At 39.1% G+C, this 25,262-nt stretch overlaps 1 protein-coding gene across 11 annotated transcripts in view; it reads left to right on the top strand.

The window, feature by feature from the left end:
* Zeb1 (zinc finger E-box binding homeobox 1) overlaps positions 1-25,262 on the top strand; it is a 166,826-nt gene that overhangs the window by 35,040 nt on the left and 106,524 nt on the right. For 4 of the 11 annotated variants that reach the window (XM_087589884.1, XM_087589879.1, XM_087589883.1 and 1 more), the window contains exons 2-3: positions 6,431-6,657; positions 15,546-15,683. The gene's annotated coding sequence lies outside the window, so the exon portion shown is untranslated. 11 annotated transcript variants of the gene reach the window in all.

Below are 25,262 nucleotides of genomic sequence, written 5' to 3'. Positions count from 1 at the left end.
CAGATGTGAAGTTACTTCTCATACTAGATGGTAAAGCTTTATCTTCAAGTAAAAGGAATGCTATTACTGTCTAGTGCTTGTTTAAGAGAGAGAGAAAAGCAGAGGCCAACGAAAACTTCATCAAGTGCTATAGAATCTCAGATTTCATCCAAACTTTTGCAAAAACTTTTAAGTGATGTAGTTTGCTGGTATTTTTTTTTCTTTTTGGAGCTGGGGACTGAACCCAGGGCCTTGCGCTTGTTAGGCAAGCACTCTACCACTGAGCTAAATCCCCAACCCCTTGCTGGTATTTTTTGTGTTGTGAGTAATGTTCCTTAAAATGAAAAACTTAGTACTTTCAGAATTTATAATAGCTTTTATTTAACCCATCTCTAATGTACAATTCATGTAATAAGCATGCTAAAAATATAGTTAGTATTGTAGCATTTCAGCAGAAAAGCAAAACACAGCCTCCTTATCTTTGGGACTGTTCCTCAGCGATACCAGCCACTGACTGAGAAGATCCTCCTTGTATTAGCCAACTCTACAGGGTTTCCAGGAGTGAGGTGGACTCATCAGGCATGTGATTTTTTGATTTAAGACTTATGTTTAAAAGAGTAATAAATGGTAAGTACAGGTGAGATCTGTCTAACTCTTCCTACAGAAAGAGATAACCTTTGTTGTTCATTGAAATTTGACTATAAGCACTTGAAGAATGTGCTGTTGTTAAATACAGCAATGCGTTTTATCGACTGTTTTTGCATATTTGACATTATTTGGTGCCAATAAACATTTGTTGTACATAATTTAAGCTTTGAACTCATTTGGAATCTGGCTGCTGCTTCTTCCACTAAGGCTCTGAGGTGCATCATTAAGTTATTCGTTTGAGATCTCTGTGGTTTTTTTTTTTTCAGTTGAAAATAGTTTTTCCTCTCATAATGTATCCTGGTTCCCCTGCCTCTGTTCTTCCCGGTTCCTCTCCACCCCCCCCCCATCCAGATTTATAATAAGATAAAACTAACACACTGGAATGGATAAAACGAACGGAAGAAGCCAAGACATGACACAGCTTGTCTCACCACACACTCTGGGCTCCCAAGAAAACAGTAAACTGGAAAGGAAAGGACCTGGTTCAGGCCGTGTTTGCTGTCTCTGAGGTCAGGTGTGTTTTGCTCATGTTGAGTTGAAGGACTTTGTGTTCTTGGTATCCTCCATCCCCTCTGGCTCTTACTAGTATTCTCTGCCTCCATTTCTGACTGACCCGAGGGAGGGATTTTATGGAGACCTCCCATTTTAGAACTGAGTGTTCCAAGGTCTCTCACTCTGCATAACACCTACCTGTGGGTCTCTATTTGTTTCACACCTGTTGCAGGAGGAAGCTTCTCTGATGCTGGCTGAGCAGGGCACTCATCTATGAGTGAAGCAGAATGTCATTAGGAGTCATTTGTCATTTTATTGCTAGCTGTTCGCTAGTGCTGTCTGTCTGTCTGTCTGTCTGTCTGTCTTTTAGTAGTATTTGGTTTAACTCTAGGTCCTTGGGCCAACTAGTCTCAGATTCTTGGTCACTCAAGCAGTATCAGGTTCCCTCTCATGGAATGTGTCTTAAGTCAAACCAGACATTGGTTGGTTACTCCCACAAGCTTTGTGCCACCGTTGCCCTAGTGTCTCTTGCAAGGACACCATTGCCATTTCAAGGGTTTGTGGTTGGGTTGGTATTCACATTTCTCATGGGTCACATGCAGAATACCTTTCTGTACTAAAGACACTAGCTAGACCGTAGGGTGAAAGCTCTGTGGAGGCACCAGCTCAGCTTCTCTGTGGTGAATGAGTTGTATAGATATTGCCTTCAGTAATGAGGCCTTGCTGTCCGTTTGTGAAGAGAAACCTATAGTCTTAGCCTAGATTGTTTGGGGATTCTCACAGGATATTTTTGACCAGAACTCAAGTAGATGTTGAAGATTCCCAATACTGGAAGCTTCATTTAGTGACAAGAGTTGACCAGTTGGGGCTCTGTTTCTCCCATTATTTGGTGATTTCAATTAGATTGCCTTTATATGTGTAAATGTAGGCATTTATAACTTTAAGCTAGTTTGCCATTATTTTCTAGGCAAAGTGTGTTATACTTTATTCTTTTTCCTCAGTAACATTTAGGATGTTAGATTTATGTTAAAGAGGCAGGTGTGAGCTCTCTGCTTTGTCCAGTGAATGAGCACTGGTAAATCTGAAGACTATCATAAATACCATAGCCTAGTTCTTTCCAAACTCTGAAATCTCTGTGACCACTACTAAAGTCACATTTGGCAGTCCACCATTTCCTTCCTCTTGAATGAACCAGTACAAAATAGGAAGTTGCCAGGAAAAAAATAGTGTAAATAGTCACTTTATCTTTTCTCCCACAACCCTGAGCTAGGCTAACCGTGTCCACTAAGAGCTCAGATACTTGTCTGCTTGTAGAGGCTTTGCTTACAAATTATTACTATTCTCTACCCAAGAAAGGATAAAATATGGATCTTTGTTTAACTCTTCATTGACCTGGGACCCCTCGTGTGTTTCCATCTGTTCCTGTACTGTGGGTAAACTGGGAAATAGCTGTACACTTCTGGACTGGTTGCATGTGCTTTGGAGAAGGAAGTTAATTCATCACTGAACTTTTAAAACTCTAGTTTTGACAGGTGTGGTGGCTCATTCCTGTAATCCCAACACTCAGGAGACTGAGGCAGGAGGATCATTGTAAGTTCTAGGCCAGCCCGGGTGTATATATAGTGTGCTCCAAGCCAACCTGGTCTAGACTAAGACCCTTTTTAAAAAAGGATTTTTAAAAGGAAGTGATTCTGCTTCTTCTCGAGATGATAAGATGGTACTGGTATGAATGCGCAGTATCTTACATAGGTGTCTGTGGTTTTTCTGTTAATCTAGTTCTTTCAACATCGGACTAATCCTACTGAGCTATATACATGTAGGATACACATTTATAGTAGACAGTCACACCAATAAAATACTGAGACTGTCACTTTGTGACCAAATAGAATATAAGTAAAATGCCCTATGCATGTGTATTTTTGGCGCCATAGGATAATCTTTTGCCCTTTAAAATAATAGGTAGCCAAATGTTGTACGCCCTTTGGTTTCTATCCTCTGACAGAATAGAAGCTGAAAGGGGGTACGTGCTGTGTGTGACAGCACTAGTGGGTGCAGTGCTACTCTGTTCACAGTGCTGTGTGTGACAGTGCTGATGGGTGCACTGTTCATAGATGTGTTGTGATTTTAGATATCACTCAGGAAGTGCTATTTTGAGACATACAAAATAAAAAGCATGCTGCACTTTACTAGAAATGTCTGAGTCTATATATGTTCTGTATTTGGTGTGGGAGTAATTGAGCTCTTAATCAACTCTAAACCTGGGCCTTGCGAAACTTCACACTCAAGGCTCCTTTTCACTAAAGACATTTTTATGTGACCCCCAGCTTATAGGCGTATAACATAGGTATACAAATCAAGCACTGATAATCGTGAATACATTTCAGCCGTTGTTTGATGTGCATGTAGTTTCCTTTTATTCAGATGAAAGCGAACACGCACACCAAGGAGATGGGTGTACTTGTTTTTTCTTTTTTCTTTTTTAAAACTTAAACTCTGGTTGAATATTGAAGACTACAGAAAAAGAGCATACTCACTGTTTTTTAAAGCTGATTGCTTATCAGTTATAAAATCATTTACAATTATCAATGCTGAGCATGCCATTAACAACAATCCCTAATGTAGAATATTGGAAATTCTATTCTAATCCTGATTGAAACCTCATCAGTAACATGATAGAAATTAAAAAGTAAATATTTTTAACACAGTACATTGCAAAAAATATATGAACATGCTACACGTTGAGAAATGGCAGTAGGAAAATACTTAACAGTCTTTGTTTTGTAATCAAACCACTGTGCTACATACGTAAGTGCAGACACCAGTGAGCAGCAGAGCACTGCTGTCTGTCCTGTAGCCTGGAGTCCACACTGAGGCCCTTCACACAGTAGGGAGGGCTGTGCATGCATGGCATGTGCAGTGCACAGTACACATGCTGTGTGTTCAGAGCTGCAGGACCATCGCAAGATGCAGGGTGCGATGTGCTGCCAGAAGACCTGCCCTCACTACTGCCTGGGTCCTAATTAGCCTGGACCGTTGCACGCTCAGAAACCTTCGATGGTTGACAAGTCTTTGCAGCTCTCACTTTGTTAGCCTCCCCCTTTAGAGTCACCACTCAGTTTAGGAGCAGGGGTCACAACAGTGTCTCAAGAGTGTCTTCTTACATCTGAACAGTACAGTATTCAGGCCTTTTCTTGCTGCCCAGGTACATATATAAAATACAAATATGTGTGCATTGTATTGAGAAAGGAGAACTGCATCTGTCACCTGAAACATGGAGACCTTTGATTATGCAGTGCTGTACATGCTTAAAATTTAGATAACCACAGAAAGGATGGGAGGGAGAGAGAGAACAAGGTGGTACCACGAATGAGAGAGAAATGGATGTGAAACCATGGAACATGTAGGGAATTCCATTTCACGAATCCTTTTCTCTCTAACTTCATGAAGTATACTGTTTACATTTTCTAAGGCTTATGGGCTATCTGAATGCAGTCCTAGACATCGATGTTAAATGGTGAAATTTCTTATATTTCTTCCAGGGTGTCTTTTTCTTAACTGCAGGAAATGTATGTAGCATCATTACTCTTGGGAGTCTTAATTTCATTGATAACTGAGACTTTCGGCAAACAATAGCAGGTTTCTGGGTCTGTTTCTTTCTTTTTAAAATGAAGGTGTGTTTAACTTTAAAACTCTTACACATGTATTAGGAATGTTCAACTATGTGCAAACACATGCATGTATAAACCAGTCTTATGGGGCTCACCCACTGAAATGGGAAGCCACCTTGTGTGTAGGTGTGCTAGAGGGTGTTTAAGAGGATGTTTGTCTCTGAGACTTGTCAGCTTTGTGTCTTGCATTAAATTGAATTTTAGCCACAATGATTGTGGTCTTTAGAGTGAGTTGACATGTTTACAGTTGCTTCTCTCCTGATGAAAGCAGGACTTTGAGAGTATGGGCATGAATTCCATGATCTGTCATTTCTTTTGGCTAAGGGATTTCTCTCTGCCCTTCCAGATTGAGGACACAAACCCTTCCACATCCATATTCTGTGTTCAGTCACTGCTTGTTTACAGGCTTTATTAAACCAAAAAGAAAAAGTATTTTTCACTTTAGAGAAAGTTTGGTCTAAATCCAGCTTCTCAGATTGGCTCCATATGATATCAGCCTGTTCAAACACTTAGCATGCTGTATGTTAGGATGCTTGCTTTTATGGTGGGAATCCAGTTGTTCGTGTAACATACGCCACACACTATGTGCTTCAGTGTGCTTGTTTATGTGGTGAATATCCAGTCATTTGTACAACACATTTAACACATACACACACACATGTGCCCCATAAAGTTTTATATTATAAACCCTTTAAGAAAAGAATCTTTCCTTTGTAGCTCCATAGCACCTACGACTGAACTCTGCTAGTCTCTGAATAGTGTGTAAATGTTATACCTATTAATGGTTTTAGGTGACTTAAAGCCATCAGACATAGCAAATAATGGAATGTCCTGTTCTTAAGATAATAAACTCTGAATGACAATATGATTAACACTATTAAAGGTTTATTCTTAACTATTAATAACTCTATTAAGGACTTCTTATGAAGTCCATTTCATTTTGGTTAGCTCATAAGCTGATTCAACCTATAGCCTCTCTTACATAGTACCTTTGTAGCAATTTCAGGTTATGATACAAGAACATTTAATGAGTGGAAGGATGGGTGGGTGGGTGGGTGGATGGGTGGATGGGTGGGTGGATGGGAGGTTGGGTGGATGGATAGGTAGATGTGATTGGTAGATAAATGAATGGATGTAAATCCATGTGATTGTTCATAGACTCTGGGATCTGAGGCCTTTAAGTTGTCTGTATGTGCGCTTAATCTCATACCTACTATGACAACACTCGGTTTCTTTCAGTAGTCATTTTAATATTAGAAGCATCAAAACAGATTGTACAACTGAGTTATAATAGAGACCAATATGATTAGCTACCATAAATGATTGATAGAATCTCCAGAGAATAACTGTCAATTAAATGTGGGCTGGAGGAATTGGTGTGGGAAGGACTAAAGCTCTTTCATACTATACTTGTAAAAAAATGGATAACCATTGTTCCCCAATACTAAGATGACATTTCCAGTCATTGCCTGTGTCTGCAGTGTAACCTTGAGTCTTTTCGGATGGTACATAGTACCACAAGTAGTTGATGGCTCAGTATTTTGTAAATATGAATATTATAGTCACCCTCTTTTCAGATGTTATAATTGGCTCTCAGGGAAAGGCAGCATTTGGTGGCATTTAACTTTGCCTTTTGTTTTCAGTGATTTTTAGTGTCATTGTTCTTTATCAGCTGGTGGACATGGAAACAACTTAATAAAGTTTGGGTAATTTAGTGTTCAGTTTAAATTTTCAACTGGCAATTGACCGAAATTCCCATCTGAAGACATGAGCGCCCAAATGCCATTTTGTGATTTGGCTACTGACTACCCGACATAGGAAGGAGCCACCGAGATTAATGGAATAACTAGCTCTCAAACGGAAGTCAAGGGTAAGAGTCTCACTTAACTTGTATGTGCATTTATTTGTATAAAGCATATATATTTAAAATAAAGTTTTATTTTTATTCTAGGATGTACGACCAAATATGTGAGTTTTATGTGCCTATTACACTTTTTATGAGATGAATGCAGAGAACAGCCTTACAAGAGATTTCATACATGCAACGTTAAGGACAACTAGTAAAAATGTGCAAAATTTAGTTTATATGATTCATACAAAGTTTGACAGGTTTAATTTTTTTAGTTCTACTGTAGCTTATTATCTTCAAAATAAGATGTTATAAATATTGCTTGAATAAAATCAAATTTTAAGGATATTTATACCAAACTAAATTTGCCTATATAATTTCTAGGTATCTCTCATGGTGTATATTGAATGATGCTTTTTTTACTTTGATAGCAAAATAATATAAATAAGGAACAACTAAAATCTGTTTACCTTCAGAATGCTGCTATCAAAGTCAGGATGGAGGTGAACCTTTATTCCCAGCCCCCTCGAGATGGAGGCAGAAGGGTGGAGAGTTTGAGGTCCACCTGGGCAAGAGGCTTACAAAACTACTTCTGTACATTGAAATTTGCTATTACAATAGTCTTTGTTTCAAATATTAATTTTTGCAAAATTGTTTCTATAGCCAAAAAGCCAGATTATCTATTCATAATACCAAACTTTGGTGATAAAAATCAGGTACATCTGTCTTTTTTAAATGTTTACATTGAAACAGGAACCCCGGGTTGCTTCATTTTGATACACTGCAAATGAACTTAAACTGAGATTTTATTTGAACAATGTATTTGGTGTCTACACATTTCTTCATATGGAACCTCTGTTATGTTGGGGTCATGATTACTTTGGTTTAAATTTGGGGAGAGCAGCAGTTACAATCTAAAGACATCACTTATCAAAGCCTACATCATTGTCTCCATGGTCACAGTGTTTATGATCACTGCAAAATAACTGGTTAAGACCAGCATGTTTAGGCTGAGCCATAATTCAGTTGACCATTTTGCTATCAAACAGGATTTTGAGACTGAAATAGTTTTATTAATTGTTAGTCTCATTAGTTTAGTAATCTAAATTAGTTTAGTAATTTTCCTTACATAACTAGAGACATGAAGAGTATATTCATTTTACCTTGACAAGCACTGACCTTAGCATCTCTCATGAAATCAGTCAGTATTGACTGTACCAAGTACTCTACATCACAGTGTCTCCCCAAGTCCGAAGGCAGAACTGCAGTTGCAGACAATCCCGTGGCAAAGCATGCATTGCTGTGAGCAGAGAAGCAATCAATTTAATTTGTCAATAAACCAGGTTTTTAAAAGTAAAGCAATAACTTGTTTCTGAACTTTTATATTACAATCCTATTAATTAAATGATTTTAAAATAAGCGCTTGGAAAAGCTTAGTTCTGACCATGGAGAAATAAATTTTTATACTTCTATTATAGTTTCTTAAATTTCTTAAGCATTTGCAACAGAGACTTGTGAAAGCTGAATTCTTAGGAGATAATTTTGTCTGTGGGATAATTCCTACTGGATCCTTTGGTATTTCAGAAATTATATATGGAGGACTCCAAGTTCTTCAATTAATAGAAAATTATATGCAGACATTTTAATGAATGATTTCTTCATCAATTTTATTCCTGTTAAAAGAATGTAAAATTTATGTTCTTACATATTTATTTTAAGATGTATGCATTATTAAGTTTTGAAAAATAAAATGTTTGGTCATTTGGAGATCTGAGATTGGCACTTCTTGATACGATCTCAGTTGACACACTAGTAAATGTTTAAAAATAATAAAGTTAACTGTTTATCATATGTTAGACAATGAATATTTTGAAAATTCGGGCTGCTTAGGTATTAACTTACCATCTGTTAAGTGCACTTCGCTGGCACTGAGTGTCTCCTGCATGTTCATGTGGAGCCTAGACTTCAGGTCGTGTGTGCCCCAGGCTCTGCTTTATGTCTGCAACCTCGGTCTCATTCTCTGACCCTTATCAGACATGTGACATCATTATGAACTGGCCAAAATCTGAAAAGCTCGTGTTTTTAGAATTAATGATCCTTCCCTAATTTACTATTAAAATATTTAAACATGAAATAAAACCCATTGTTTTTCAAGTAATAAAATCTAAGTACCCTTTCCCCTCAAAATTATGTGAGTATATCTATATGTACGTAGAGGGCCCCAGCTGTCTCTTTCTTACTCTGATTTGAGGGTGTCGGTGCAGAGACAGGCCCACTTGTTAGTAGAGGAGAAGTTGTCTTCATAGTCCCTGGAGGGGTGTCCTGGGGAGATGGAAATGCTCTTTGCTGTGTAGTATGCCTTGAAATGTTAATGGCATGGCTTCTTTGACCACTCCTTTGGGTTCTCTGTGTTGGCTTTGAATGGTCCAAGATGTCAGTTAGACAGCTTTGCTACATGAAGAAACTTTTAACACAAAGTAGAAATGGTGCTGGGAGGTGAGCATGACCAAGACATAGTGTGCACCTAGCTGAAGAGACCACAGTGAAGCCCACTGCCGTGTTGAGGTAAACGCACTAGTAAGTAAGCGTCTTTTAAAGCACTGGTGCACGTAACAGATGGTGTTACGTGCAGCGCATCTCTTGTGCTGAAATGCTTATCAATGGCTCCAGAAGCAAACAACGGCTATTAGGAATTTTTTAGTCTATCTCTAATACACCTAAGGCGGTATATGCTATAGTAGCTTCTGTCAGGATCTTTGAAGCTACTACTGTCAGACGAAACAAGTTGCAACTAAAAATGATGTGGAACTGGAATTTTGAATTCTTGCTTGGAACTATTGGGTTCGTTTCACAGTTGTATCCTATCTTTAAAGTTAATATCCTGACAATAACTGTCAACATATTACATTTTATGTGTGGTCAATGCTATCAAATATATTAAACTGTCACTTATGGTGGGTCTTTACTGAGTGAACCTAAAAGAGAAGATAAATCCCATTTTCACATTGAATAACTATGTAGTGGAACCTGCTGTGTGTTAGAGATTGCACTGGACACTGGGGTCTTGTGCTGAGACTGTGTGATCCTTGGTTTGTAGTTTAGCACAGAGCACAGACATTGAACATAGTCACAGCGCAGTGCCTGTGGCCTTGTAAAAACAAAAGTTCTTTCTTAAAGGTACTTCAGGTTGATCCTCTAGAATGCTAATAATTTACTAATAGATGAGCCAATATGTCACCTATCTCCTGAAAGAGGCTTCAGTTTGGCATTAAAAAAATGGCAGGAAGTCTTTGAAAAATGTTTCTTAGAAAGCAAAACAGTATATACCTTATTTAATACAAGAAACTTGTATGAAAGGTTTTAAGTTACTGAAACAGTGAATGTGGCAGAACATGCAGACCACGTGCCATGTGTGCCGTTCACTACAAACTCACAGCACCTGTCATGGATACAATGCATTAGACACGACAGCTAATAAAATTATGCTGGGCAGTTTTACATAAGCCCTTCATGCTGTCGTTAGCAAGCTGGCCTCTAGGTCACACTAGTGGATTGTTATTAATGCCTGCACTTAGAGAGTCGAGAGCCTTACAACAGTTCCTGTGCTGCTTCCTACTCCCTCAACATGGAACAGGGGGAGACATCATGCAGAAAATTAGGTTCTTTAATGCACATTACATTCTTGCACCAGTATTTAATATGTTCAAAGTGCTTGGCATGGCTCCTTATGTTGCTGTTCCCACATAATAGTAATAGTAATAACAACAACAACAGTCCTCCATCCGCTGTCCTGCTTATATAATAGTAACAGTCCTGCTGTCCTGCTTGGGCTGGGATGCAGCTTAAGGTGCAGAGGGCCTCTGTAATCTGCACAAGGCTCTGGACTCAGTACCCAGCACCAGACATCACCCCACCAGACTCACGAGTGTGAGCCACCTGAAACAATTACAGAATAGAGAACTTTATGTGATGTGTATGCTTTCTGTCACTCCAAAGAGGTCACCTCCAATATACAGAGCATATTAATTACCAAGATATGCCATCATTATGGCTGCTAACTAAGAGGCCAGGGGAATTCTCACCTAGTCTGTGGTTCCTCTTTAACTGCAGTTCAGCAGCCACTCTTAAAAAGGCCTCCATAATTGCCCTCTGCAAACAAAGTCACTTAACATTTTGCCCAAGACTCTTGACTACCCCAGTCAAATGAGAGTGATCATCCAAGAAGGAATATCAAACACCTGTTATACCTCCTGAAAGATAAACCAGAGTGTAGGAGGCTTGCAAATGAAAAGATTGTGCGGAATATTTGCCACCTTGTAAAAAACCCCAATACAGCATCCGTTCATCAATAGGTCTAACTTCTACTATGGATTTGTAACCCTAAAGGACATAATGATGCTTATTAACTTGTTGGAAAACAAAGTATTATATTAGCACTGTCCTGTGTTACCTCAGAATTAATGTTTAAGCTGTAAGACTTTCTATAAATGCCATACTTTTTAAGTTGACATCCCATACAGATAGATTCAGACCTAAATGATTTTTTTCCAAGTAATGTATTTGCTGAAAAAACAATTTTAGGATGAAGTTTAAGATGACATTTTCCTTGAACCGACACTCTATGGCTTTGAAGTTTACATATGCAAAACAGAATTTATAAATTAACTCAGTTGTTTTAAGTACAAATATTTGTATTTAAATAATAAAATAAAATAGGGTTGGAGAGATGGCTCAGCAGTTAAAAGTATTTGTTGCTATTGCAGAGGCCCAGGTTCAAGATTCAGTAACCCCATGGTGGCTCACAACAATCTGTAATTCTAGTTCCTAGGGATCAGATACCCTCTTCTGACCTCTGAAGATACCAGGCACACATGTGATGCACATACATACATGTATGGCATACATACATACATACATACATGCAAAACACTCACATGTAGAGCAAATGTTTCTAAAATCTTAATACATAAAAATAAACCTAAATTTATATTTTATAGTCTAGTGTTTTTCTTGGTTTGCAATATAGAAACATTTTTCTCATTGCAAGATGTTGTGTGAAAGATAATTTCACCGCTGCAGCATGGTCTCCCTTCTCCACTGCTAGTTTATTTTACTGGTTATTTTGTTCATTTATATTTCAAATGTTATCCCCCTTCCCAGTTTCCTCTCCACAAACCCCCTGTGCTCCCCTCCCCCGGCTCCATGAGGGTGCTCCCCCACCTGCCCACCCATTCCACCTCAGTGCCCTGGCATTCTCCTACTCTAGGTCATCCAGAGGCTGCCCCACTGCTGGTTTTAAGGCAACCAGCTAACAAGCACTTACTGGGGACTTACTCTCTGTCTACCCCATTGCTCTTTTAGGAAGAGCAGAGACAACTAAAGAATCTTGAGCTTGAATCAGGAGCTCTAAGATCTGGTCTGTCATACCACAGATGAATACAGAATGTAAATCTACTGAAATTTCTAGTTTTCTAATATGTCAGTTTTCTTGTTATTTATAGAATATATGTATTTCTGTCTTGGGCACACACATTGACATCCCCAATTCTCTACATTAATGAAAATATATGAAGTTACCAGTTGTTTTTAGTTTCCAGATGTATGTAGTAAAAAATTCTTTCCTGGAAAAATAAAATTATTCATGTTATGAAATGAAAACACATTATTGCTTTTTACATATATTCAAAGCCTCCCAAATATCCCAACATGAATCACCTGTTTTTAACTTGGACCTCTTGTGTTTGTTTGGTGAGATTGAGTATAGTGTTTCTGTTTCTAAGTTTTTTGTTAGAATACTAATTGTACATGACAATAAGCTTCATTATAAACCCCAATACATGTATATAATATATTTTGATCATATTCACCCCAATTACCCTCTCTTGCTGATCCCCTTCCTCTTCTCAAATAACCTGCCTTATACTTTGATGCTCTGTGTTTGTGTGTGTGGGTGCGCGCGCGCATGTGTAAAATAGCATTTTTTAAAAAAAAGGTTTATTTATTTATACTTATGTATATGAGTACACTGTCGCTCTCTTCAGACACATCAGAAGAGAGCATTGGATCTCATTACAGATGGTTGTGAGCCACCATGTGGTTGTTGGGAATTGAACTCAGAACCTCTGGAAGAACAGTCAGTGCTCTTAACCTCTGAGCCATCTCTCCAGACCCCTAAAATAGCATTTCTTATAGGACATGGTTATAATTTATTTGCAGGAGCTTGATCCACTTCAGGGACAATATGGCTGAACAAAGTTTCTCTCCTTTCCCAAGCAAACATTAACTGCCAGTAATCCTCAGGGAGGGATGAGGACTTGTGACCTTGGCATTCCTAATAACCTCCGGGAAGGGGTGGGGCTGTGAGGGAGCCTTCCTCTTCCCCTCTCCCTTCCGCCTTTCCCCTCCCCTTCTCCTTTTCTTCCTCCTCCTCCTCTTTTCCTTTCCTTTTCATTTCTTTCCTTTCCCCTTCTAGTTTTCTGGCCTTGGCACATACTCTCTTTGACAAACACACAGATGTGAACATTAGATCAGAAGCCAGAATCCTTGTGCAAAAGAGAATGTGTGTGTGTGTGTGTGTGTGTGTGTGTGTGTGTGTGTGTTTGCCTTTGTAAACCTGAGTGATGTCACTTAATATAATATTTTCCAGATTCACTTTTCTGAAAATTCATGATTTCACTTTTCATTCTTTGTGTGTATCGCATTTTCATTCCCATCAGTTGGTGACATCTATGCTGCTTCTGTGTCCTTGATGAATAGAGCAGCACTAAATACGTGTGTGCAGGCTATCCGTATGGGGGGACACAGTCCTTGTGTATATACTGAGAGCAGTGTAGCTGGGTCGTATGGCCGTTCTAGCTTTATATTTTTAGGAAGCCTTCACATTGATTTCCACAGTGCTTGTACTGCCTGTCACGTCCACTCAAAGCATACAAGGCTCCTGTTTACCTGACTGTTTACCTGGTACATTCTTGCCAGAATTTGTTTTTTGTTTTGTTTGTTTGTTTGTTTACCTTAACCATTCTGACTATGATGAGATAGCATCTCAAGATGGCTTTAATTTGTATTTGTGTAATAGCTGTGGATGTTGAACACTTTTCATAAAGGAAATGCAAAGATTCTTTAGTCTAATTTGCAGATTGATTTTCTTTCTCTATGGATTAGGATTCTTTTGTTCGAATAATAAATTGTTAAAGGTACCAAAGTTTGTTTTCAACCTTAGCAGTAAATCTCTATAACAATGTTTCACATTGCTATAAATAGTAGTGATTACAAACCCTCTGTTTGAAACTGCTTCAAGGCAGTTATAGGGTTGGGTCACAAATAGTTTCAACAAAAAGGACACTGTAGCCTTTTAAGGGAAAGGAAATAAAAGCACACACAGTAATATATATCACATAGTGTGTGTGCGCATGTGCATATGTGTGTGTGTCTGTGTTATCTGATGATTTCAATGAATCATTTAAACAATTTCCACTACTTCTGAGGAGAAGAGTTAGAGGAGGTACCATTTTACTACCAAATCCAGCTGTAATTTACTGCTTACTCTCTATGCTCTGATAGGTATGGATCACAGGAACTTTGGCCTGTGTGCTGTAGTCTGATCTGTCATTGATTCAATGACTCTGAGTCAGCACCAGCTCTAAACTTCTCCCACTTCTCACACTGTAGTCTTGCTGAACAATAAGTGGGAGTCTCTGTCCTAAGTAAGATGTGCTGTTACAATTTCCAGTTTATCTTGAAGATCTGCACCACACTTTGAGAATACAAGTCAGACAGAATCCTATGCATTGTGAAGAATTGTTTTTTGAGCCCTGTGCCCTTGCAGATTTGATTATTTAAATTATATATAGTTCCTTATCAACAGCTGTGATCAAATGGTTTCAGTATTTCTTCTTTTCCTGCCAAATTAATTAGTCTGAATAGTTGGCCAACACTTTGAGGAAGATCATCTGTTTTTAGCAATACTCTACAAATTAATAGAAAATAAATGAATAGGCCCCATTATTGAATTTAATATGTTTAAAAATATATGCATACTCTTAAAACTATATATGGAAATGCTACTGTTTGAATGGCATCTTCAGGTTTTATAACTTATTCAGGCAGTATTAGAGCTATAGTTCACCATTTTCTCACAGAACTGATGTGCGTCTTTCCATAAGATGAAAAGAAATGCTAAAGCATAAGTGGCCGTAGTCCATCCCGTCACTGTGAGTATTCTGACACTTACTAGCCTGTCAGGCAGCATGCTGCTTTATTCTTTGTCAGGACCAGTGGCTGTAATAACATCCTTTGATCATTTCTCATGAACACTGTGAAACATTTCAACATTTAATACATGATTAAAATTGATACTGTTAATATTGTTTTAAAGAATATATTAAAATGTAGTTTATTTTATATAAATTTTGACTTTGTCAAATATTTAGTTTTTTGTCAAATATTTGTAAATATTTAGTTTTTTAGTATTCCTTCTATTCATGAAAAATTCTAAAGCTTGCTGTGTGTAGTCACCACATTAAAAACAAGAACAAGATCTGTTTGTGGCCCTCACACTCTAACAGATGGATTCAGACATGATTCTGGACTGTATTAGTCATGTTTATTAAAGTTTAGTGTATGATTGGGATTATTTGCAACACAGACTTTTCCCGAGATTGTTCCAATATTTTAATTCCCCAGAGATAAGGCAGATCTTAGATTTCTTAAGGTTTGATGTAGGATATAATACTTGAACATGTAGTATTACTGGAACAGAAGATAATTTTTAAACAAAGAAAATGTGACGTTTTAGAATTGTCACAATTCAATCTAATTCTTTCTTCAGAGCCTCCTTTTGTAACAGAAGATAAACTTGACCCCTGTGGTGTGGTCTTAGGGTAATATCTTACTCTTCTCTCCTCCTTCAGGATAATCTTAAACTTCCATCACAAGAAGACTGTAGAGGTCCCTCCCGCACCAAGAACCTTCTGCAGATCTTTTCAGTGTTCTTGGAGGCGGGCTGAGAGCTCGGTCGGTCAGTTTGTCAGCCACCTTGTTCTCTAAAGGTAAGCACTGGGCAGTAAATCCACACTGAGGCCGAGCTCCTACTGCAGGACTGGCTTTGGAATGCTCCATCGAGGGCCTGAGAGCATCAGACCTGGACCACCCACTCCTGTGGGCGGCACACCACCTGCCCATCAAGAGTTGTCACTGTTTTTAAGTGGGATATGGCCTAGAGATTATTTTTTGTTTTGTTTTATTACTATTTTTAATTAGGGCCTGGGGATATGGCTTGTTCATAAATACAGTGCCAGAGACACAAGCAGGAGGACCTGAGGTTACATCCACACCCATGTACAAAGCTGGTTGTGTCTGTACTCAAGGGCAGTCGGCTGTCTGGACTTCACTGGCCAGCCAACACAGACAGCTTGAGGAAACACACACACCAACAGTTTACTAAAGCTTATTTGGGGTCAGGCTACACCTAGACCAGTGTATAACTTCTGAGTTCTTCCTCAGGGAGACTCCTGAATGTCTTGGTATCTGAAGTGAGCCATTTTGAAGCCATCTCAGCATTTAGGCAGTCTGATGACACAGCTTTAACTGATCAATCCAACTTTGAAGCCCTGCTTTTCATGATCTCCTTGAAGCTGTGTCTTACCTTTCCTCCTGGGGTCTCTAAAATCATTTGCAATCTATTTCATTTTCAAAAAGTAGGGTAACAACAGCTTTCTTAATATTTAAACAGCATAAAAAATGATCCTTTTTACCCTGTCACTTTCTTCTTTAAGAAAGATGCAGTGAACACATGGGCTCCAGGAGGAGACACTCAGAGCAGAGAGATAAATTAATGGACTTCCCTTCCAAACTTCAACAGCAGAAAAGCAGTTCTTTTGTCGATTTATTGACACCTTAAAATGACTAATCCTGGATGAAAATGTCTGTTAGGTCTCATTTGCTCTCTAAGGGGACAAGAAGATGCATACTGATTTTGAAAATGCCATCTGTGCTAGAAGTAGGTTAGTGCTAGGTAAGGTAAGTTTGGCTTCCAACAAAAAACTGAATCCTAACAGAGTACCCTGGTACTGTGCATTGGTAATAGGATGACAGTGCTGGGTTGGAGTTGGGGGACACTCAATCTGTCCACTCCATTCCCTCACCATTTCTTGCTGGGCTTGGAGACAAGCTGCACTTGAGGTGACTTTATGGAACTCTGACTTTGGAGAGAATCCTGATGCCTTTGTTTGGCAGCCCTATTTCTAAAACATGACTAACATCACCCTCCTTTTTAAAACACAGTTTTTCCTGTATCTGCTTAATACAACGTGTTGAGGGAAAATAACCCCTTGTTCCTGTTAGAATGAGAAAAGGTAGAATCAGAGCTAGTCTCATTGCAGGTAATTTAAAAATTAAAAAAAAATTGTAAGTAATTCTAACACAGGTTATATTACATGGAAGCATTAGGTATTTATAATGTAAAGAGTACATATACACATACAGTTTACTTGATTCCTTTTTTCATTTCTGGGAGAGAATGGGTAACTATAACTCTTTAGCCAAGGAATTTGTAAATAAAACATAAACCTACTGAAATTATAAGGTGATGTTTAGTAATATAAAATATTTCTTATTCAAATTAAGGCTTTATTATGAATTTTTGTTGTAAAATTATATTTAATTTAAAAAGTTCCCACACATACCTTTACAAAAAGTAATGAGTGCTGGGAGACTACAGCTAGTTAAAGAGCCCTGGCTGCTCTCCCGAAGAAGCTGGGGTCAGGTGTTGGAACACACCAGATTCTCATAACCATTATAGCAAGAGTTCCAAGGGATCTGATATCTTCTTATGGCCTCTATGGGCACCAGCATGCAGGGCAAAACACTCACACATAGAAAATAAAAATAAGGAAATCGTTTAAAATTTAAAATAGCACTGATGATCTATTTTAAAAATAATTTTCACCAGTATTACTATTGTTTAATTTCTTACCGCTTATGTGGCATATGAACCACTATTCCTGCCTTCTCTGTCTGCATTCCCAAAAGTAAGATCTGTAGCAACAATCGTTGTAATGTTATATTGGCAACACTAAAGTACATCACATCCAGAGGGAGCAAGGTGAACTATTGATCCTGTGGCTGCACTAATGGGCAGGCCTGATGGATTGGCTTGGTAACAGTAGTTCTTCTGCAGCGTCCCAGCACCTTGTTCTCACCTGAGCATGTATTTGATTGGATGGATCTAGATGAAGAATGAATGGATCCTTCGTTGTTTTCTTAATCTGTCCATTGGGAAGCCTTATTAGTTCACATAGTTTTGAGTTCCCACCTTTTGTTTTCCACCAGAAAACAAAAAGCAAAACAGGATGCCTTGTTGAATTTGAACCTCAGATAAATACTAATTTAGTGTAAGTATGAACCCTGCTTAATTTATCAAAGTTGGGTTGGTTATGTTGTATTTGTTTCATCTCAGTTTAACTTCAATGAGAGATCCCTGTGCTGTCTGGAAACTTGTAGGACTGAGAAGGTAGAGACTGTCCTGAAAGGGTCTCCAAAGTAGGAATCTTCCTAGAACACGGGAATGTTTAGGACAAGGAAGGGCTTCCCATGACAGGTGCTCCAGGTTCACACTGACACATCTAAACTCCACTGACACCATTGCAATGAGGCATGAGAGTTATGAAGCTGAGTGATTAGTAACTTGAGTTTGTAAGTATGAATGGCCAAGTGCACATTGTGATTCTGTGCCTTCTGAGGAATCGCTCACCCAAACAGTAATCTCAGTAGGTTCCTAGGCCCTGGCACTCTACCGTGTCCTGGCTCTGGCCAGTACTGTAGCGGGCTCCTGGCTCTCAGGTTGGCAGACCTGGGCACAGAACGTTGATTGCTGGGCACTGGGCTAAACTTCGAGCAGCATCCGTCTAAGCACTTGCCATTGCTTATATAAGCTGGGAGTGACCACTGGGCTCCAATGCCTTAACAGAGTCTTCATTTCCATTTACACTTCTTTTGCAGAAGAACAAAAATTTCAACATCACTCTTTAAAATTTTAAGTATGTTTTAGTAGCATTTTTTATTTTTAGTAACCTCCTTAGTGATGTGGATCTGACTCCCCTTAGGTTTCAAAGACGACATGAAAGTTCTGTGAGGGCCATGGTTTGTATACTGGTGCTCCACAGTCTTCACAAGAGAAGGAAGGGGTCATTCTGCATCATGGCCGCTTGAGGCAGATGCTCCCAGCGGCCAGGGCGTGCTGCAGTTCTTCCACTCCGAGCATAAGCTCTGGTGCATTCCAAACCCCTAGGAGACTGCATCTAACACTGTTTGTGATTCTGCATCCTTCAGAGAACAAGAATTTTTTTAAAAAATTAGTTATTTTAAAGAAATTGTAAGGTGGCCCTCCTAAAACAGTTACCGGCACGGTCTCAGTAGTCATGGTCTTTATTGTCTATTTCCCTTCCCCTGAGAAGAATGGAGCTGGGTGGTAGCCGTGGGCTTGGGTGGCGGATTATTGTCCTTTTCAAGCTGAAGTGTTACACATTTCTGTGTCTGGAAATATGTTATGTTTGTGTAAGACTCTTATTTTACCTAACTCCAAATTTCTAAGGCATGAATAATTTTGTCTAATTAACACCTGGATTTATATATAAATAAGGTGTTTAGCCTTTTCTAGCTAATACGTTTTAAGAGTAAAGAGTATGTTAATGACTCGCGTTTGGGTTTTCACTTTTGTTCACTAGACTGGTTTTCTTTTGCTTAAGGCTTCACCATCATTTCTAAAACTGCAGTTTAAAGGTACAGGAAAAGAACTTCAGTTTTAGTCCCTGTTTAATCCGAAGACGCTAGGGTGGTCATCAGGGGGTCTGTGAAACCCTAGCTCCGTCACTCTCTGTGTACACTCCCTGTTGCTAAGCATCTGATCCTTAATCTTAATCATGTCTCCAATGAGTTTGTATCAAGGCTTCTGTCAAATGGCCACCGATATACAGTGTCAGGGGTCAATTTACTTACAGACAAACAGGGATAAAGAATTTGGAAATTTGCAATAATTCATTGCATCACCATGTAAACATAAAACCTTCTCAGAAACATTGTAAATACATATAGATAATTTCTTTTAAGGTATAGGTAGGCATATTAAACTTCAAAGCAGTTTCTTGACCAAGCTATTAGGTTATTGGCAGAGCCTTGGTTTCCATCAAGCATAGCCCAGCGTCTGTGTGGTGGCAGTGACTCACAGTCGTTTACGTTTTAAGGATAGCATGGCTGCAGGTTGCCGTTTGTTTGCACTAGGACTTGTAGACAATCACGCGAGCCATTGTACACACCTGTCTTGCCTATATGCATATCTTTCTGTGATAACAACTTAGTCTTCATGTATGTCCTTCATGTTTCTGTATTAAACACTCTTAACAATTTCAGTTTTTACTGAAATATTTAGACTTTGAAATTCTGCCAAAGCTGCCTTTCATGTTCCTAGGTAGGGAATAAATCAAGCTTATCTAATCAATCATTGAATCCATGGAGAACTATGACAACAGAATGATAAATAAAACATTTCCTGCCCCTCGTCATTCAGTCCATGGAAGAAATATGCAGGAGAGAGGCCCAGCACTGGGGACAGAGGAGACAGCTGTAGAAATGAAACTTTAACTGAATCTGAGTCATGCGTGGGAGTTAGTAAACAAATGGGAACCAAACAGGATTCTGGGCTCTAGGCGTGTTAGCTGTGAAGGCCCTGAAGGGTAGGGAGGACAAGATACACTCTAGACCAACGGTTTTCAGACACAGGGGATGCGGGTGTCTAGCAAGATGCCATCCCAGTCTGTTAGATATTTGTCATTTGGCATCCATATAAGAGCAGAAAGAAGACTGGCTGCCAAAATTTTATTTTTCCTAAATTTTTACCTAGAGCTTGCTGTGCATGCAGAGCAGTGAGCTTACTGCAGGTATGGAGGGAGCTTCAAGGTTCTTCACAGCTGACCACATTGGGAAGGCGTCACCAGAGGCTCAGACAACTCATCTTTCTCTCCTTCTTGCCAACCTTGCCCCATGTTCATCAAAGAAACTTCGTGCCTGGGTTCCAGCACATCCCTGGTGTGCCTGTGCGTAACTCTATATAAATAGAAGCATGCAGGATGTGCTCACTTAAGTGAAGGAAGCCAGACACAAAACTGTAAGGTCTGTGTTGTTGAGCAAGTTACTATTATTCTTGTGGCTGTATAAAGCTCTGTGGTCCAGGTGAGCTTCACAGTGAGCTAAGGAGACAGTGGGCTTAAGCTGGTCTGTGCAGTGAGATGAAGAGTGGGGATTAGCTGTGGATTAGAGTTTCATAGCACATGGGAGAGTTAACTAGGTAGGAAATGAGGAATGCAAAGACACTGTGGCCAAAGTTAGTGGTGGTCTTTTCTGTTAAATCCCAATGCTGGGGGGACAGAGGGTTGCTTGAATTTTAAGTGCTAGAGGACAGTAATGGGTTTAACTTTCAATATTTCAGGTATATACAAAGCATTGCCCAGTTCCGTTTCCCACAAATAAGTACTCATTAGCTTACTCAGTGTGTGGCTGCACGTTGACTAGCATGTGTGCTGAGAAAGTTCCTTCAGTTTATGGCTGTCTTCTTTTCTTCCTGGGCTTCCCTGGATGATTCTGACCATTGTTTGTAGGAGTGACCTTGTCTTATGATGCTTTTCCAATCTATGCTTGCATATACAGGATACGTCTCCTGGAGTGGCACTATCTTTATTGCAAGAATAGCATTTCCTATGTACTTTATTTGAAAGCTGTTAGTAAAACCCCTTCAGACTGAATAGCTGCGTTTTCACCATTCTGTTCTTGGCTTTAGTTAGCACAACTGCCATACCTGGAAGTGGGCTTCTCTATGTGAAGCGATTAACCTACTTCCTCATCAACACTAATAAATTGAAATAAATGCTCATCAGATTTTGTTAGGGATGGAATGAAAGATGTAGGAGAAAACCGTGACCACAGAGTTCAGCTGGAAGCACTGGCTGTCGGGATTACAGGACAGCTTTGCCTGCCCCACAGCAAGGCCAGCTCATCAAGGACGATCTGTAGAGATGGACCACGTGCCTTAGGAATAGCGGGATACTGAGTAGACTTAATGGTTTTCAGCCATCAGTAATGATCCAGTTCTATTTTTAGACTACAAGTTGAACTAAAATCAGGACAGTTTATTACCTCATCACAGTTTTTGGGAATAGCAGCAGCAAAATAATTGTTGTCATGCTTTGCAGTTTACAGGATTTCATCTGGCTTGGGGCTGTCACTTATAAGAAAATACACTTTTTAAAATTAAATGTTCAAGTTTATTTAATTTAGTTTCCTTCTTTCAAAGTTTTATCTTTAATTCAGATTTACCTGTAACAGCCAAACCGTATTTTATAAATAAATTCACTTAATAATTAATTACTAAATATGCATTATGTAATAATGCTGTGGCCTGAAATGGTGATGAGAGACTTGGAGCACACCATAGCCTTGTGGTGACATAGATTATTGTATAGCTAGCCATTCCTGCTAACTGATTAGTAGTTTATTATATAGCTAGTCATTCCTGCTAACTGATTAGTAGTTTATTATATAACTAGCCATTCGTGCTAACTGATTAGTAGTTTATTATATAGCTCGCCATTCCTGCTAACTGACTAGTAGTTTATTATATAGCTAACCATTCATGCTAACTGATTAGTAGTTTATTATATAGCTAGTCATTCCTGCTAACTGATTCGTAGTTTATTATATAGCTAGCCATCCCTGCTAACTGATTAGTAGATTATTATATAGCTAGTCATTCCTGCTAACTGATTAGTAGATTATTATATAGCTAGCTGTTCCTGCTAACTGATTAGTAGTACATTCTCGGGAAATTAAGGATGGGATACAGCGTCAAAAAGAGTAAGGGCAGAAGTAGGAGAATTTAACTTTATGGATATGTATAGTTTGAACAGGTGCTAAGAAGTAGCAGGCCACAATCTGTGGCTGAGAGTTCAGAAGATAAGAAGCCCTGTCCTGTACAGGACAGACGAGAAACCAGCAAGACTCAAACCAGAAGCTGTGTGAGGAGAAGGTCAGGTTCAGGAAGGTTTGTCCAAGCTGTGACCTTTGAACCATTCAAAATACTTCCAGATATAACATAAAAAGGAGAGTTACTGTCTTTGGTCTGGTCTGGTCTGGTCTGGTCTAGCCTGGTCTGGGGTTTGATGCTGGGGCCCTGCCTGCTAAGCACTCTCCCTCCTCTGCTCCCAGCGAGTTAGCGAGTTATCAGTTGTCGTTGGTTTCTGGTTGTGATTATAATTTCACTTTGTCAACATATGGTAATTATGTAGATTTTTCTTTGTTCCCAAACATATGGAAGGAGAGGTGAAATTATTGTGCATTCAAATTCGGATTCTGTACCTGGGACATATAGGTGGACTGTCATAAACTCTGTATCTCTAAAATGCAATTCTGTTTCTCTTTTAGAGTAAGAGTGTTTCTTGGGGCTGGAGAGATGGGTCAGTGGTTCAAAGCACTTGTTCTTCCAAGGACCTAGGTTTGATTCCCATCACCCACATGGTAGTTTACAAACTGTCTTATAACTCCAGTTCCAGGGATCTAAGTCCCTCTTCTGTCTTCCCTGGGCACTAGGTGTGCACATGGTAGGCAAACATGCATGCAGGCAAACCATTCATGCACATAAAGAATAAACAGATTATATTTACAAAACTTCAAATATTCCCTTTTCCTTTGTCACTAGTTAATGCAGCACCCAAAGAGCATGCAGAGCTGGGCCTGGGTGACCTGCACGTCTGTAGCAGATGCACAGCTCAGTCTTCATGTGGGCCCCCTAACAGCTGCAATGGGGGCTGTCCGTTCCCATTTGCCTGTTGCCTGCCTTTAGATCCCCTTCCCCTCCCTGGTCTGGTCTCAGTGGAAGAGGGTACACTTAATCCTGTTGTGATTTGATGTACCAGGGTGAGAGGGTACCCACTGGACATGTCCCCTTCTCTGAGGATGGGACTGAGGGAGAGTGCAATGTAAAGTGAATAAATAAATAAATGAAAAAGATTTGTCCAGTGTATCTGATAACTTATATAACCATATGTGATAATGACTATCTTATTAATTCTATGGCTGTCTTAGTCACACTTTTTTTTATTTTTGTAGTAAAACACCATGACCATAGTAACTAATAAAAGAGTTTAATTTGGGTTTATGGTTTCAGAGGGTTAAAGTTCATCATCATGGTAAGGTGCATGGCAACAGGTAGGCAGACAATGGAGCAATAGCTGAGAGCTTACATGTTGATTCACAGGGACAAGGCAGAAAGAGCTAACTGGCCAAGGTCACACCTCCTAATCCTTAGTTACAGAGTTCCACCATCTAGGTAGACCAAGCTTTCAAACGTCTAAGAGTAGGGGAGCATTATCATGCCAGCTAATATAGTAACTGTCATTAAAAGGAGAACAAAAGTTTCTTTTAAAGATCTGGTTTGGGGGCTGGGGAAATGACTCAGTGGTTAAAGTGCTTAATGTATAAGTATGAGGATTAGAGTTTAGGTTCCCAGAACCCAAGTAAATGTAGGTAAGTGTCACAGCAGACATGCAGTTTAGAAGGTGAAGGCAGGATTCTCCAGAGCAAGCTGGACAGCAGGAATAGTTATGGCAGCATGTCTTGGTTTGATTGCCTCAAACCAATGAAGCAAAGTGCAAGCCAGGAAGTGACTGGCCACTGCTAGAGCAGCTGTGCCTACTGTACCAGTGGGCATGTCCTGTAAGCAGGTTGGTATTGAGCACCCAAACCACGGAAGGGTTACATCTTTGATGGATATTGCGTATTATCCAGACTTCATTTCACGTAGGAACTGATTTTTATTTTTGGTTATACATATTACAGCTGTTTTTTCCATAATATATAATGTGCTTTTTAATTTAAAAGTTCAATTCAAAAAGTGACTTAACTGTATTGTGTTTAATCTTCTGCACAAGTGTTTAAAGCAAAAGTCAACAAATTATGTCTAATGCGCCAAATCTATCTTTTAGATTGATTTTTATGGCTCTCAGAGTCAAGAACTGTTTGACATTATTTTGAAAAGAATTACAAAGAATTAAGATTATTGTTTTAAATGGGCAAAGGCAACGTGGTTCTCACGGCTGAGTGTGTTGACAATGTAGCCCTTGGTTATTGGTCGTTGGTTGGTTGGTTGGTTGGTTGTTACTAAATCTCTAAGTTATTTAGCAATAAAACATTGTAATAAACATAGAAAGAATAATTCCTGTGAGAATGAAAAAACACAAAGAATCAAAGTTACTGGTTATAGTTTACAATGATAAAACAATATACCAACACTTTCCTATTTCTTACCTTCCATCGCTGAAGCCAAGAAAACTGCTCTGGATATTTGACTAGACGTGGCTCTCTAAGGCTTCATGGAGAATTTACTTATATGGGAATTCAAGTGATAAGTATCTTCAGTTTGATTTATTGATTTTCAAATGGACCTAGAAAGTTCTCTGTTCAAAAAAGTTGAGGATGGGGCTGGGGATTTAGCTCAGTGGTAGAGCGCTTACCTAGGAAGCGCAAGGCCCTGGGTTCGGTCCCCAGCTCCGAAAAAAAGAACCAAAAAAAAAAAAAAAAGTTGA

Source organism: Rattus norvegicus, chromosome 17, assembly GCF_021556685.1.
Source record: "Rattus norvegicus strain SHRSP/BbbUtx chromosome 17, alternate assembly SHRSP_T2T, whole genome shotgun sequence".
NCBI classification, from domain to species: domain Eukaryota; kingdom Metazoa; phylum Chordata; class Mammalia; order Rodentia; family Muridae; genus Rattus; species Rattus norvegicus.
This window is presented reverse-complemented; position numbering and strand designations above follow the sequence as displayed.